Source organism: Trichechus manatus, unplaced genomic scaffold (assembly GCF_000243295.1).
Source record: "Trichechus manatus latirostris isolate Lorelei unplaced genomic scaffold, TriManLat1.0 scaffold00090, whole genome shotgun sequence".
Classification (NCBI taxonomy): Eukaryota; Metazoa; Chordata; class Mammalia; order Sirenia; family Trichechidae; genus Trichechus; species Trichechus manatus.
Genome location: NW_004444026.1, coordinates 1,228,578 through 1,245,528, shown reverse-complemented (window position 1 = coordinate 1,245,528; position 16,951 = coordinate 1,228,578). Strand labels below are relative to the sequence as shown.

Genomic DNA, 16,951 nt, shown 5'->3' with positions numbered 1-16,951 from the left:
GCTGACACCCTGAATTTGGACTTTTAGCCTACTTTGATTGTGAGGAAATAAACTTCTCTTCGTTAAAACCATTCACTTGTGGTATTTCTGTTATGGCAGCACCAGATAACTAAGACAGAATTATAAACCAGGGTTGTTTTTTTTTATACTGTTTTATTTTTAAACACCTGCTCCAATGAATGCTTTTGTAGACCAGCAGTATGAGAGAAGAGGTTAAAAAGCCAAACATGATTATCTATTTGAAACTTTTGGACTTTTATAAATTCAGTCAAAATGAAGCAATGAATTGACTCTGTTTAATGGTTTAAAGCAAACCTAAGCCCCTTTAATAGAAATATCTAGAAAGTAAGGTGGTGCTGTGTGGCACTGTTTTCAGCCCTCCACTCTGAACTCTCCAACTCCCAACAACTGACAGGCATTTTCTCAATTGATGGCAACACTGCAGCATTCAAATTTCGTGCGAGGTTTCACAGAAGCTGTGGAGCAGAGACTCAGAAACCACAGGGTAAGGATGAGTCCTGTGGATTCCTAGGAAACCATAGACCAACTTGTGGGACTTAGAATATTTTGTTGTCAACAACCATTTAAACACGTATTGATCGCCTAAACATTTCTGATCAGCTTGATGTTGGCAGTGTAGAAGTAGAGCAAAATCACGTACTATATTTTTCTAATACAATGCATTTTCTAGAAAAATAATGTTGTAAAAGGTGGTACTGATACTACACCTCAGATATGGTATGGATTAGATGATGCTTATGGGCTGGCCAGGGAACCATCATTCATAATAGCTGTAAGCTATAAATAACACATTTACAATTCAATTTTGAGAAAGCAATGTTGGTTTAAACTGGATTCTGTGCATATAGACAACAGTTCTTACTCCCTCACCTATCTGTGAGCTTCTAAGGGTGATAATTGCAGACAGAAAATGACCCCATACACTTCTAGACCAAATAAGTGGGATGGAAGATCATGCTGTATGAGCTGAGAGAAGGGAGAGGTCACTTCTGATTATGTTGATTGGAGAAGACTTCACCAAGGAGAGGGGCTTGAGTTGGATCTAGATAAGTGGGTAGCTTGCAGCAGGTGGAGAAGGGGAAGAGAGGGCATTCTGTGTGAGCAAGATGACATACGCATAGGTAACCAGGCAGGGAAACGTAGCTGTAGACAGTAAGTAAACAAGGTGAAGTGGAGGAATCCTGTAATACAGTATAGATTTACGATTGGAGGCCCAATTAATACATCTTCAGAGCCTGATTAGAGATTTTTTCAAAATATGTGATTAAAATAACAACAACAAACAAGAGTAAATATTAAAAACATTTTATGGTTGTTTCCTAGCTATAGGAAAACAACGTGGGGCTCAAGAAATACTATGATAAACAATCTCATCACAGAAGCTCTTGATTCCTTGTGACTGTTGCTTTTTGTTGAGGGATTTCTTGCGTTCTCAGTCTTGTTGTTGAGTGCCCTCAAGTCAATTCTGGCTCATAGCAAACCCACGTGACAGAGTAAAACTATCCCGTAGAGTTTTCTTGGCTGTAATCTTTACGGAAGCAGATCTCCAGGTCTGTCTCCTGCAGAACCACTGGGTGGGTTCAAACCACCACCCTTTTGGTTAGCAGCAGAGTACTTAACCATTGTGCTACCAGGGCTTCTTGTTTTTGGTCTTTGAGTTGTTAAAAAATACAGGAAGAGTCTCTCCGTAGCTGAAGGCCTACCCACAGCTTGCTGTTACTGGCAGATAACAAGTTGGATCAGTGACTCCTTCACGGCAGGGCACTGAAGGAGAAAAATAGGGCTTTATTTATGTTTTGTGCCAGATATTATGACTGAAAGAAGAATTATTCCTAGAGCACATTCTTCTTGTCTATTTTGAGTTATCAGTGCCGCATCTTTTATGTACAACCACATCTTAATGACTTGGGCATCTGAATTCTGTAACATTTGAGCAGCTTGTCTGTTGTCCAGAAGACAAAAAGGCTGCTCTTTGACTTGATAACTCAGTGTGTCTATGACTCAGTAGCACGTGAAATGCAATTAGCATTGAACACAATGTCCTTGAAGTCAACCTTTTCACCCACCCCAGGTAACACCCTGATATATATTTATTCATGAATTAAATATTGCAAAAGCTTAAGGAATAAAGCAGCTATGGTAACCCAGCACTTTTAAACACGCACACACACACACACACACACACACACACAGACATACAGACATAGACACACCTATTTCTGGAATGCTTCTAATGCATGGTCAATTAATGAATAAAGGCAAACATACTAATCAGCAAACACAAGCATATCCATTTCTTAAAAAAAACGGTATCAGGCAGCTGGAATAAAATGAACTGATCAGTTAGTTTGAACATGACATGACAGTGCCACAGAAGGATCAACATTTTTTCTTTTTTTTTTTCTCACAGTACCGTTCATCTTTTAAAAAACATTATTTTCATATTTATTATGGTTTTTGTATTTATTATGGTTTTCCTTATTTTCTGTCTTTCTCCCTACTTCGCCTATAGGCTGTTAGCATCTTGAACGCAGAGATATAAGTCTGCTCAGTGCATTGGTATGTACAAAACACCCAGGACAGTAACTGACACATAATAGGTGCTCAATAATTGTTGAATGAATGAATAAACAGAGAAAGAAAGAAAGAAAAAAATACCTCCAATCCTACATCCTTCGTATTGTTACAATCATTCTCATTTCTGAAAAGATTCTGATTGAATAGTTTTTCCAGGACATTATTTACAATTTTTTAAATTTGTTTAATGATGCGTGAAAATGCAGAGGCAGTAAGTGTGATAGTTCAAGGCCCGCACCTGTGTAACCCACACCCTGTTAGCAATCATGGGAGAATCCAGTGTGCCCCTTCCTAGCCAGTTCCAACCCCCTACTCTAGGGAATCGCTTTTTTGATTTTTTTCTTTTTTCACCGTGGCTTCCCTTTGCCTGTTCTAAAACTTCATAGAGGGGGAGTCAGACAGTATGCATTCTTTTGTATATAGTGTCTTTGGACCAGTATAATGTTTTTTGAAATGTATCCATTTCTTGCATAAAAAAGCAAAGTAGTTCCTGGTTTTTTTATCACTAAGTAATATTCCTGGAGCCCTCCCTGGTGGTGTAATAGTTAAATGCTCGGCTGCTAACCGACAAGTTGGTCGTTTGAAAACCTGATGATCTGCCCCTATAAAGATTACAGTCTAGAAAACCCTATGGGGCAGTTCTACTCTGTCACATGGAGTCACTATGAGTTGAAATTGACTTGATGGCACCTAACAACAACAAAAACAGTAGTATCCCACTCTACAAAAACCCCACCACTTGTTTATCCATGCTACTCTTCATGACTTTTGGATTATTTTGGTACTATTTTCAGTAAAACTTCAATGCACATCCTTATACAAGTCTTTTGTTTTTTTTATTTGATGTACGATTTATTTATCTTGATAAATACCTAGCAGTAGAATTGCTGGATCATAAGTTGGGTGCATTTTTTAAGTGTATAAGAAATTGCCAAAATGTTTTTTTTTTTTTCAAAGTGGCTGCATTATTCTGCAGCCCCAAAAACAACATGTAAGAATTCCATATCCTCACCAACATTAGTTTTGGTCCATCTTTAAAATTTTAGCCATTCTAGTGGGTATGTGAAGGTATTTCATTATGACTTTAATTTGCATTTCTCTGTTGACTGATGATGTTGAGCGCTTTTTAGGAGCTGATTGGCCATTTACACAGCTTCCTTTGTGAAGCCTTGTTCATGTCTTTTGTCCATTTTTAAAAAGCTGGCTGTTTGTCTTTTTATTATTGAATTGTAGGATTATAGGTAGAGGTTTTCATATATTTTTGTAAAAATCGTTTGACAGATGATATGTATAAACAAAGAGAGATCTCTAATTTGTGATTTAGCTATTCATTTTCTTAACTTTGATGAGCAGGCATTTTTAATGTATGGAAGTCTAATTTATCATTTTTTTTTCTTTTATGATTGTTACTTTTTATGTCATTTCTAAAAAATCTTTGCTTATCTCCCAGGATCATAGATATTCTTGTATGTTTTCTTCTGGAAGTTTCATAGTTTTAGCTTTTACATTTAGGATTATGAAGTATCTCAAATTAATTTTGGTGGATTATGTGAGGTAGAGTTGAAATTAATTTTGTTTTCATACATTTACCCAGTTGTTATGGAAAATTTGTTGGAAGTATTTTCTTTTCCTCATCGGTCTCTTTATTGAAAATTGGTTGACCATGTAAGTATGAATCTATTTCTGCATCTATTCTGTTCAACTGATCCATTTGTCTATTTATGCCAGAACCACACTGTATAGATTTTTGTAACTCTAAAGAAGTCTTGAAATCAGATAGTGCAAGTTTTCCAGCTTTGCTCTTCTTTCTCAAGACTGACTATTCTAAATCCTTTGCCTTTTTATATACATTTTAGAATCAGCATGTAAAATCACTGTAGAGAAATCTTGATGGAATATTGAAATGGAATTGAATCTGATCTATAAATCAATCTGGGGAGAATTTATATCTTTACAATATTGTATTCCAAACCATGAACATCCTATATCCTTCTTTATTATTTATGTTTCCTTAAATTCTATCAACAAAGTTTTGTAGTTTTCAATGTAAAGATTTTACACATCATTTGCTAAATTTACCCCTAAGTATTCTATGTTCCTTAACATTATTATAAATTATATATATATTTTTTAAATTTCATTTTCTATGTGTTTGTTACTGATAAATAGAAAACACAGCTGATTTTTATACATTGATCTTGATTCTGGTGACTTACACATAACTTTATACCTATGTATTTGTATATAATTCAACAGCACAAATAATTTGTACCTTTTGCATTTTTTTGGTATTCACACTATGTAGTCATTGGAAACCCCATGGAACCATATTAGCATATCTGTCCTCCTTTGCTTCAAATGTTGGAGAAGGATGTGGCAGTCTGCTTGCATAAAGATTTACAGCCTTGGAAACCATATGAAGCAGTTCTACTCTGTCCTACAGAGTCACTGTGAGTCAGAATCTACTCAACAGCAGTGGGGTTAGCAATAGGTTTTGCTTCAAATGGCAAATCAAATAAAAAAATAAAGAAGAAGAAAGAAAACCATTCTTATACAATAACAAAGCATTATAAATGGGATTGGACTAAATAATTGTTAAAATGCTTATAGCCTTTAGTGTTATTTGTTCCAGAAAACAAGATACCTGTCTCTACTTCCAAGTTGTAATTTAAGAAGGAAAATTATTCACAGTTTTCAGAATTTGTAGTGTAATGTAGAAAACAAAGGAACTATGAAACTATGGAATTAAAGTTCAATGGTCAAAATGTATTTGAGAGGTTTTCTTTATAGTTTAAATTTCTCTAGCAAGCATAAAACACAGATATAAAGAAACAGCAACAGTACAAATTATGAAATTAGAGATAGGTGGAGACAGAATATTCATTTTGCAGACTTTTATCATTTTTTTTTTAAATAAGTTTTAGGCTGGAAAATGCACAGCTATTTTATTTCAAGGGAAACTGGGATATTCTGTAATTCTCATCTGAAGGCACGGAAGAAAATACCTCATTTGAAAAATTGAATAGTGTTTCAGAGAATCATAAGCTAGTAGTGCTGGAAAGGATGTTAAACATCATTGATTTAAACCCTTTTGAGGAGCCCTGGTGGTGCAGTGGTTAAGAGCTCGGCTGCTAACCAAAAGGTCATAGTTCGAATCCACCAGCTGCTCCTTGGAAACCCTATGGGGCTGTTCTACTCTGTCCTATAGGGACTCTAAGAGTCGAAATTGACTCGACAGCAATGACTTTGTTTTTGTTTTACAGAGCAGGAATCCGAGGCCCAGAGAGGAGAACTGACTATTCCCTTCAAAGTTAGAGCTAGAATCCATGACTCCTGATTACAGGCACCCCAATTTCCAGCGAATAATCAGTGACTAACTGGAACGCTGAATAATGAACTCTTTTATTTAAAAATAGTTGAGTTTAGAGACATATATTTCAAAATGTATAAAACTTGCTTTGAACTCAAATTTAGAAAGGGCACAGCCAACTCTCAGCTTTCTGGGAATGGATTCTTTGCAAAGTATGTTATCATACCTTAAATATAGGAGTTTTCCCCACATTCGTGCCTCCATCTCAGCTGGGCTCCAGGGGAATATCAGGAAGTGCCTTTTTTTCCACTGGTCTTGAAGCTGGACCGGTGCCAGGGTCCCCCTGCACAGGTAACTCAGGTAACCCCTAAGGGGAGTGTCACTATTGATATGACTAACTATTCATAGCCAAAGAAGTGGGCAAAGGCCAAAGCAAGATTAAGTGGAACAACCCACTATCATCTGCAAACTAACAGAAGAAATAATTCCAAAAGTAAAAATCTCTCACTCCAGTGTTGCAGTTATTTTGAGGTGAGTCTGCCTTTTCTGACTCATATACTGCTTTTATGATTTGAAGTCCTAGACAAGCTTCTTGAAATTAATCCTCATCCTGCTAATACAGGCAGCGGCTGCAGTACACAGGGAGTTATAAATACAAGTGGCCTCTCAGAGGTATGTTTTTTCTTCATAGAGCTTTGCCTCTCAAATCGAGGCCTCTATGAACACTATGAGTCAAGGCTTGGCTTTGGGCCCACTGGAAGGGGCAAAGTAGGTCTTCAGGAAGGTGGTCATATATTCCGGTTTGGTCAGGACAGTCCTGGATTCTCTTTTTGTAGGTCAACCAATGCCTGTTAATAATTTTTTGTGCCACTTTTACTCTTAAAATGGTACCCTTGGCCTTCATCCTTGGAGTCTCTGGTTGGTGCAAGTTGTTAATGTGCTCGGCTACTAACCAAAAAGTTGGAGGTTCAAATCCACCCAGAGGTACCTCGGAAGAAAGCCTGGTGATCTATTTTTGGAAAAAAAGCAGCCATTGAAAACCCTGTGGAGCACAGTTCTACTCTGACACCCATGGGGTTGCCATAAGTCGGAATAGACTGGACAGCAACTGGTGGTGGTGGTGGTCTTCATCCTACTTATGGTTTAAGTGGAAGGTTAACACTTATTCATACGGCACACCAAAATTGCAAAACATTAACCTCATAGAACTGTTAGCCCTCCCTTCTCTTTCAGCTAAATGGAAGGCTGTCAATTGCTCAATAGACAGGGAAACTATTATATTTTAAATTCAAAATCTCTCACATTCGTGTACATAAAGGCAGTTTGCATGGGGATGCAACAAGAAGAATAGGGTTTTATTCCTGTGTAACTGAGTCATGGGAAAGGCTCTGAGGTTACTCTCTCTTCCAGGGCTTCCCAGTAGCATGGTTCAGGTGGGGGTGGGATCCAGAAATAATTGTGAGTTATAAGTGAACTTCCAAAGTTATTTGAAGATGAGAGCTGGCAGGAGAGAGGGAAAGGACTACAAATGGCTGTGGGCTCACCCTTCAGCAGGTGGATTAAGATGGAGAATGCATTACTTTCATCGAGATGGCCAGTGTTAGGGAGCTCTGTGGTAGCTGAGCTAGGACTGGGCATTATCTGCACTGGGAAATGGATGACACAGGCAGTCAAGGTGCCAGCAGAGGACTGAGGATAGAGGAGACTTGTCCTGTGCAGCTGTTGTGTGAGCCAAGGGAGCTGACTTGGGTTTGGGAGGAAGGGAATGAAGAGAAACCTGAGAGGAGAGATGTAGGAGATCCGGGAGGGGAGGAGGACATCTGGATTCCAGAAGTTGATGAGTAAATGACTGGATTAGACTGGGTCTTCTAAAATATGACTAGGTTATGTTTTTGTTTTCCTGCCATTAGCAGACACGGGGGCTCATCAGAGAAAATAAAATTAAGTTGTATAAATGATATTTTTTATGCATAACTTCATGACCCCAAATGGAACTGCATGTGAACAATGTCTGGCTAGATACATGTATCAGAGATCTGGAATTAAATTCGAGAATCTCTGCATAGAAATTCTGAATCATTTTGAAATTAGTACTCTTTGTTTATTTGTTTGTTTTTTTCTCTCTCCAGCAATTCCACTTAGATCATGTTTTGGGTTGCTTGTATAAGGTTACTTGGATTGTGGTTTCCTGTGTTTTAGGGTGACAAAAGGGCCTTTGCACAAGCTGGCATGAGTTAAGAGGCATTCAACTTCTTTTCGGTGCGTGAAGTGCCCTCTTAGTTGTTACTTTTGTATTGCCATTTCCTATTTCCCCTTCAAAAGAAGAACTTATGAAGGAAATACAATACATTAAGCTGAACGGTTATTCAAAGAGTAAGAAGATGAAACTGTAGCGACAGAGAAGACACTGACATCCAACTGGGAACAAATATCTTAGAAAGGCAAGATCCTCAGTAAACATTAGAAGTGATGACACAGTGGGGCATCTCCTGAGTGAAAAATCTGGGCTTCTTAAAGGATGTAAATTATTTCTGAAATGTTTTCACCTCTTATGCTAAAGGCTTGTGCTTCTAGGTAAAAAATGAACAGTTTTCAAAGGCAGCCTGTTTAACGGTAATACTTATCCCTTAACCCATTGCCGTCAAGTTGATTCCAACTCATAGCAACCCTATAGGACAGAGTAGAGGTGCCCCAGAGGGTTTCCAAGGCTGTAATCTTTACAGGAGGAGATCTTATGACACAAGAGATTAAGAGGCTGCTGCTAACCAAAAGGTTGACAGTTTGAACCTACCAGCTGCTCTGTGGAAGAAGGATGTGACAGTCTGTTTCTGTAAAGATCTACAGCCTTGGAAACCTTATGGGGCAGTTCTACTCTGTTCTTTAGGGTCTCTATGAGTTGGAATCAACTCAACAGCAACGGGTTTGGTTCTTTTGTTTGTTTGCTTTTTAATCTTTATGGGAGCAGACTGCTACAGCTTTCTCCCATGGAGCCACTGGTAGGTCGAATCACTGACCTTTTGGTTAGCAGCCAAGAGCTTATTTACGTTGTCATTGTCAGGTGCCATCAAGTTGGTTCCGACTCATAGCAACCCTATAGGAAAGAATAGAAATGCCCCATAGGGTTTCCAAGGAGCGCCTGGGGGCTTCTAACTGCCGCCCTTTTGGTTAGCAGCCAAGCTCTTGACCACTATGCCACCAGGGCTCCTGCTCATCCATTACTGTATAACAAATTACATTAAAACATAGTGGCTTAAAGGAACAATTAACATTTATTTTCTCTCACAGTTTCAGTGGAGGGATTTGGGTATGGCTTGGCAATTATTGCTCAGGGTCTCTTATAACATTGCAGCCATGATATCAGCTGGGGCTGTAGTCATCAGAAAGCTTGATGAGGGCTGGAGCAACTGTTTTTCAAGGTGTTGCACTCCGTTCCGGAAAATAGGTTAGTGGTCGTCAGAGATGGGGATGTGAGGAGGAGCTGACTACAAAACGGCAGTAAAGAGGAAATTTTGCAGGTAGTGGAACTTGTCTGTATCTTGATTGTAGTGGTGGCTACATGGCTGGATGTTTTTGCCAAAACCGATAGAACTGAAGACCAAGAAGACTGATGGGTAAATTCAAAAAGCCAAATAAAAGAAGAAAGAAAAGGTGGCTCGCTCACATGACTGGGAAGCTGGTTATTGGTGGGAGGACTCAGTTTTTCCTCTTCGTGGGCTTCCCCCAGGTTTTTTTCTTTCTTTCTTTCTTTTCTCTCTCTCTCTTTTTAATTGTGGTGACTACATACATAACAAAGTATTTGACGTTTCGACAATCTTCACACATACAGTTTGGTGACATTAATTACGTTCCTCACGTTGTTCAGCCATCCCCCTTCTCCATTCTCAGGTTTTACCATCATCCTTAACAGAAGCTCAGTGTCCCCTTAAGCACTGAGTCCTCATTTTCCCTCCCTCCTGCCCATCTCTTGTAACCACTAATAAACTTTGGTCTCTATACACTTGCCTATTCTAGATGTTTCACATAAAAGTGGAATCTTACGATACTTGTCTTTTTATGACTGACTTGTTTCACTCAGCGTAATGTTTCCGAGGTTTATCCATGTTGTAGCTTAGTTGTGTCTTAGGCCTTAATTCCTCTTTATGGCTGAGTAGTACTCCATTGTGTTTACGTGCCATAGTTTGTTTATCCTTTCCTCTGTTGATGGACATTTAGGCTGTCTCTACCTTTTGGTTGCTGGTTTCCTGTAGAGTGAGTGATCCAAGAGAACACCAGGTGAAAGCTACTCACACAGCATCACTTCCTCACAGTATGTTTGTTAGAAGCTAGTCACTAAGTCCAAGGAGCCCTGGTGACACAGTGGTTAAAGCAATCGACTGCTAACTGAAAGATCGGCGGTTCAAAACCACCAGCGGCTCCGCAGGAGAAAGATATGGCAGTCTGCTTCTGTAGAGATTTACAGCCTTGGAAATCCTGTGGGGTTGCTATGAGTTGGAATTGACTCGATGGCAGTGAGTTTGGTTTGGTGAGAGTCACTAAGTCCAGCCCATATTTGGGGAAGGGGAAAGAAGGGGATTTAGACGCCACCTTTTGAGAACAGGAATACCAGAGAGTACGTAACTATTTTAAAGCCACCACAACTGGTCAGAATGCAAGTGAACAACTGACCTGTCTGGCAAACACTATGCTCCCACTTGCTATGGACACTGGAGTTAAAAGTATCTCACCTACAGGTGGAATTAATATATGTGATAAACACATGGTGCCAAAGATTTCATTGTTTTTGTGTTTGTTTGCTTTGTTTTGTTTTTTAATTAAAATATAACAAAGATTTCTGCCCATTCTCATGAGAACAAGGCAATAGAAAATACTATTTCTCTGAGGTCCACAGCCTGAGACCTGAGCCTGGCCTGATGGATGTCAGAGCTGGGATCAACGGAGACAGGGTAGACTTTCTTGTCTGAAGACTGCATGAGAATCTCCACATGATTTTTAAACAATTTTTTCTTCCTTCCTTCAACCACCACATTCCCTTTGTGTATGGACATACCAGTCGGCTTGAGGGATTCCAAAGATTTGAGAATCAAGTTAATTGCAGTTGCGTGTTTGATGGTGGGCTTCCAATCTGCATGGGAGATGGTAGGAGCAGAAGTCCTGCTCAGGTAGCTTGGGCTCATGGTTTCAGAAACAGAAAGCCTGTTATACGTTACTTCTTTGTTTCATCCCTGACTCCCTTATGCATTCATTCATTCACCATTATCCATTCATTCCCCTAATATTTATTGAACTCCTACTGTGTGCCAGGCACAAAGGGCTGGAGATGCTACAATGAACAAAACAGAGAAGTTCCATCTTGAGAAGAAGATGGACAATAACTGAGGAAAAGATTTATTTTTAGGCTGTGATAATTGCTAACGGGAAAGAAATGGTGGTAAATAATGAGGTGAAATTTTGGGGGACAAACAAAACGCAGAGTGCTGAAGCAAATGATCAGGGCAAAAAATGAGGCAGATAAGAGACAGGGATCACGTTGTCTACCCTCAGAGGCCATTGAAAGACGTTTTCATATTATTCTAAGTACACTAGGTATTTGCATCTCATCTTACTTATCGAAAAGCTCTGCACTTTATGTAAGGGATTGGTTCATTTCTATTCTACGTCACCTACTCTGCCCAAGAGTGGAGGCTGCACCTGTCATTCCTGTGAATGTTCCCTTTACCACTTTCTTGGTTTAAGGCCACGTTTCTCAAACCACTCGCAGATATTATGGTAGCATTCATTCATGGTTGGCAGGTCTAAAGCAAAAACATGGAACTCTTTTAATCCTGGTGAGAGAGAACAACTGACCTTAAATAGTTTTGGCAGTGGGTGGGTGGGTGGATGGATGTGAGGGCAGAAATTCCTTGATGGTCATTGAGTTGAGTAAGACAACAAGTTCAGGAACAGCATGTTGGCTCCTGCATGGCAGCTGGGGTGTTAAAGGGAAGGCATTAGATGTATTCAGGCCTGAAGGGGAAAAATGGATCTGACAAGTATCTCATTCAAGTCTCCATTTCAGAACAGAGGATTCTGGCCATTGATTAAGCTTTGTCTAAGTGGGCAAGTATAGAGAGATGAAGGTGGCAGTGGGAGTCGAGAAGTGGAGCTCCCAGACTTTGAAAATCAGAGGAGTCAGCTGAGCTCGAAGGACAACTAGAAGGTACCCAGGCTAAGCTGCTGAGGGGACTGGTAGTTGCAGGCTGAGGACTGTGCCTATGCAAAGGCATAGAGGCAGGGAGAACAGGGCCCTTCCAGGAGCTGTGTGGAATGGCTGGAATCTAAGGCCAGATTTGGGAGAGAAGTAGATGAAGAAGTAAAGATCAGATCAGGGTGGCAGCTGAATAACCCCCAGAGCAGTTTCTACTTAACCTTGAAGGTGATGGGGAATGATTCCAAGATTTTCAATAGGGAAAGCACATCCTGATATTTGTATTTTTTTTAAATAGGTCTGTACAGGTAGCAACATGGGGGCTGTATTAGAACGGAGCTAAAGTGGAGGCAGGAGACTTGTTGGGAGCCTATTAATTTAATCTAATGAGAAATTATGCTAACCAGAACTAAAGAAAATAGTAGCAGTGGGGATATACATAAAGGGAAGAAGGTGAGAAAAAAATTGGATATAATTTCAACAGGATTTGGTAGACAAGTTGGCTCTTCAGAGCCCTTTAACAGCTGCCCCTTCCATGTAGAGACAGAGCCTGTATATGATTCATGCTTAACTTGCCATGCATGCCCCCTTACCAAAAACTTTCAGAGCCTGCTTCTTAAGCATGAATTCCAGCGCTGGGCATTTGGTCTTATCAGCCCTGCTACATTTTACTCAGTCTTGGTCTTGTCTAAAGCTTCTTGAGGGCAAGGTCCTTGTCTTATTCTTCTTTGTGCCACCACAGTATCCAAAACAACCTATTGCTCATAAACCAGAAAACTAAACCAGTTGCTGATGATTCCTACTCATGGCGACCCTGTGTGGTGCAGAGTAGAACTGTGTTCCATGGAGTTTTCAAGGCTGTGACCTTTTGGAAGCAGATTGCAAGGCCTGTCTTCCAAGGTGCCTCTGGTTGGGTTCAAATTGCCAACCTTTTGGCTAGTAGTCAAACCCTTAACCATTTGCACCACCCAGGGACTCCATATTGCTGATGGAAGATCTTGAATGAATGCATGTTGAGTTTGAGTGGTCCTATTCCTCTTAACCAACTAAAAGGCCACACTTCAAATTCTCGAATTTCTATGGTGCATTCAGAATTATGGGTCTCAGATGGGTGCTTGAACACTTCCCAGTGCTGAATACTTGATAAAAAATTCCTGTGTCAATTAAGGTGTATCTTTATTACATTTGATCAATTAACACGAAAGCATTAGTTCCTTCCTTACACTAATATTTTTATTCTCTGAAAGCTGTATATATTTTATCTAGTTAAGAATCAGCAGGAAATAGGACCTTTAAAAAGATATGATAATTATAGAACACAATTCTAAATTGAATGGTAGGGGAAGAGGTGCCAGAAGAAAATACTCAGCTTAGATTATACCTGGTTATTTTTGCATTATTATTTTTAATGTGTTTTGACACCTCAGCTGTTGCACGGAGACTCACTCTGATCTTCGGAGCCCACATTTTGGGTTAATTATGCTGCTTAAATGGCTCATGTTCTTGTCATATTATTGGGGTAGGGATGAAGTGAGAAAATAGCGTGATATAGAAGAGATCATTTTCTTTCATTCATTCATTCATTATTTCATTCACACTAAGTCGCTCTTACGTGCCAGGCCCTGTGCTGGAGGCTACAGAGAATACGGAAGTGTCTATACTTGACCTTGTAACCTCAAAGGGTTTAAAGTCTGGGGAATGCGAGGGAGCTGGGAGGGAATAATGCCTTTATTGAAATAAAAATAACACGAAGTGTTTTTAAAAAGTAGGAATTTAGGAGCCATCTTAGCATAATTCTTTAGGAATTAAAATAGAGGAAATATTGCTTCCAACTGGAGTTAACATTGGGACATGTGAAAAGTGGTGACAACGTTCTTCAGAGCAGAGAGATCAGCCACAGAGATGGGGGTAAAGCGTGACCATAACTAGCAATGAAGTCAGGTGGAAGCCGAGGTTGGGTGTGTGGATGAGATAAGGCTGGGAAGATAGATTCAATCAAATACTAAATAACCTTGAATGTCAGGCAGAGCTGAACTTTTCTTGGTAGCCCTGGCGTTTTTTTTTTTTAAGTAGATGGATGGCCTATCTTATCTATGCTTTAGGAGGATTACCCTGCAGTGGAGCATGTGACAGATGGAAGTGAGGAGATTCTGAAGTCCAGGAAGCCAGCTAGAATGGATGGAGGGGCCTGAATGAGGGCCTGTAGGGGTCTGAGGTAGAGTGGAGGGAGGGGGAAAGTGGAACAAGTGAAAGATGTATTGCTCTTTGCATGATTCAACATGCTCTCATCTTTCAGAAACATGAAAAGGATCCAGAGCATTAGAATTCTCAAAGACACCTTGGCAAGGCATTGGGAACACTAATGGGAAAAAATATAAATTTAATGAGTAATATGAATAATAATCTAAATTTCTGTTTAATATCAAATCCAACAAGAAAAGTAGCGGATGAACATTCATAGTAGCCTATTTAACACCCTGTAGGGCAGTCCCTTCATCATCTGGGTCAGGTTTTTGCCCATTATTGTTATGAATGAAGCTAATAGATGGAACACTGTCTAAAGAAGCTTGGTCAACGCTTCATCATCAGGGACTCGGCTCCAGAAAAGATGAGCAGAGGTTTTAAAATGGAATCATTTGTGCGCTTCCGCCTCCAATTATGCATTGTGGGCAAACTTACGCTTTACAGAATTAGAAATCTACTTGGATTTTTAACTTCAGGGTTGGCTACTACACTGGTAACCAATCTGATATACAGGTAGTCCCTGGCTTACGACAGGGCTCCATTTCGACAACTCTGTCATGAGTCAGTTCTGACTTAAGTTGAATACCTCTCTTTTTTTATAATTTTCATTATTATTGCATTTTATTAGCAGTATCTTTTTAAATATATTTTTCATTTAAAAAAATTTTTTTTTTGTTGTAGTCTAAATGAAATTTACATTTCAAGTTAGTCTCCCATACAAAATTTAAACATACATTGTTATGTGACCCTAATTGCTTACCCCATTCTGTGACAGCACACACTTTCTTTCCGTCTCTGATTCCCCATGTCCAATCCACCAGCTCCTAACCCTCTCTGCCTTCCTATCTCACCTGTGGTCTCTTGCATCTACTTGAGCTAAGAGGCACACTCCTCACAAGTATAACTTTATGTCCCACAGTCCAGTCCAATCCCTGTCTGAAGAGTTGGCCTCAGAAATTGTTTTAGTTCTGGGCGGATACAGAATCCAGGGGCCATGCTTTCCAAGGTACCTCCAGTCTCAGTCAGACCATTAAGTCTGATCTTCTTACTAGAATTTGAGTTCTGCACCCCATCTTTCTGCTGCTCCATCAGGTACTCTCTGTTGTGTTCCCTGTCAGGGCGGTCATTGATGGTAGCTGGGCACCATCAAGTACTTCTGGTCTCAGGCTGATGAAGTCTCTGGTTTATGTGGCTCTTTCTGTCTCTTGGGCTAATACTTTCCTTGTGTCTTTGGTGTTCTAGGTGGTTGGAACTAGTTGATGCATCTTAGATGGCCACTTGCAAGATTTTAAGACCCTAGACACCACTCACCAAAGTAGGATACAGAAGGTTTTCTTAATAAGCTTTATTATGCCGATTGACCTAGATGTCCCCTGAAAGCATGTGTCCAGACCCCTACCCCTGCTACTCTGTCTCTCAAAGTGTTTGATTGTATTCAGGAAACTTCTTAGCTTTGGTTTAGTCCAGTTGTGCTGACTTCGCCTGTAGTGTGTGCTGTCCCTCCTTTCACCTAAGATGATTCTTGTCTACTATCTAGTTAGTAAATAATCCTCACCCTCCCTCCCCACCCTTTTAACCATCAAAGAATGTTTTCTTCTGTGTTTAAACCTTTTCTTGAGTTCTTATAATAGTGGTCTTATACAGTATTTGTCCTTCTGTGACTGACTGAATTCACTCAGCATAATAAGTTCCAGCTTCCTCCATGTTATACGATGTTTCACGACTTCATCGTTCTTTATCATTGCGTAGTATTCCACTGTGTGGATATACCATGATTTGTTTATCCATTCCTCTGTTGATGGGCACCTAGGTTGTTTCCATCTTTTTGCTATTGTGGACAGTGTATTAGCAGTATCTTTATAAATCTATAAATCCGATCCTTACTTGTCTTTAAGGGTTGGATTGAGAATGATAATATCAGCAAATTATGTGCTGCAACATTGTATGTATTATTATTATATTACTAACGATAAGATGTACCAAAAAAAAAAAAAAAGGACTGTTGTAAGTGTGGTTCGTCATAACTCATAATACTTCGTAAATTGGGGACTGCCTATATTGAACCAGTGTCCTCAGCTGTGAGATACTGACCAAGAAAAGGGCAATAACAACAACAAAATACGCCATCAATACCCAAGCTACTTATCTGTTTTTTAGTTGCAGTTTTGGCTACGAGGAAACTGACAATATCTTCTGAGGCTACTAAGCAATTCATTTTCTTTCTTCATTGCTCTAAGGCCCTTCATTGGGCTCAAGAACCAGGATAGTATTTTGCAAGCGCTCAGCAACATGTTTTCATAAGGCTCTCGGACCATGTATCCATTACGCTAGTTCTCAAATAGTTATGGTCTTTGTTAGTCGCATGCATTCATTTGACAAAATAAGGGATTCTTCCAAAAAGATGCAAGATAAGGAGAAACTTGCCCTCTGAGAAACGGAAAACTATTTTGTTTCTTTCTAAAATTATAACTTTTTAAGTCCATGCAAAAAAAAAAAAAAAAAAAGTAATCAAGAGTTTCTTTCGTGAGAAATTGACAGTTCCACAATAATAGTAGGAGACTTCAACACAACACTCTCAGTAAAGGACAGAACAACTAAGAAGAAACTCAGCAAAG

General features: G+C 39.5%; 1 protein-coding gene across 1 annotated transcript in view; it reads left to right on the top strand.

The window, feature by feature from the left end:
- ZMAT4 (zinc finger matrin-type 4) overlaps positions 1-16,951 on the top strand; it is a 365,911-nt gene that overhangs the window by 277,170 nt on the left and 71,790 nt on the right. The window lies entirely within an intron of this gene.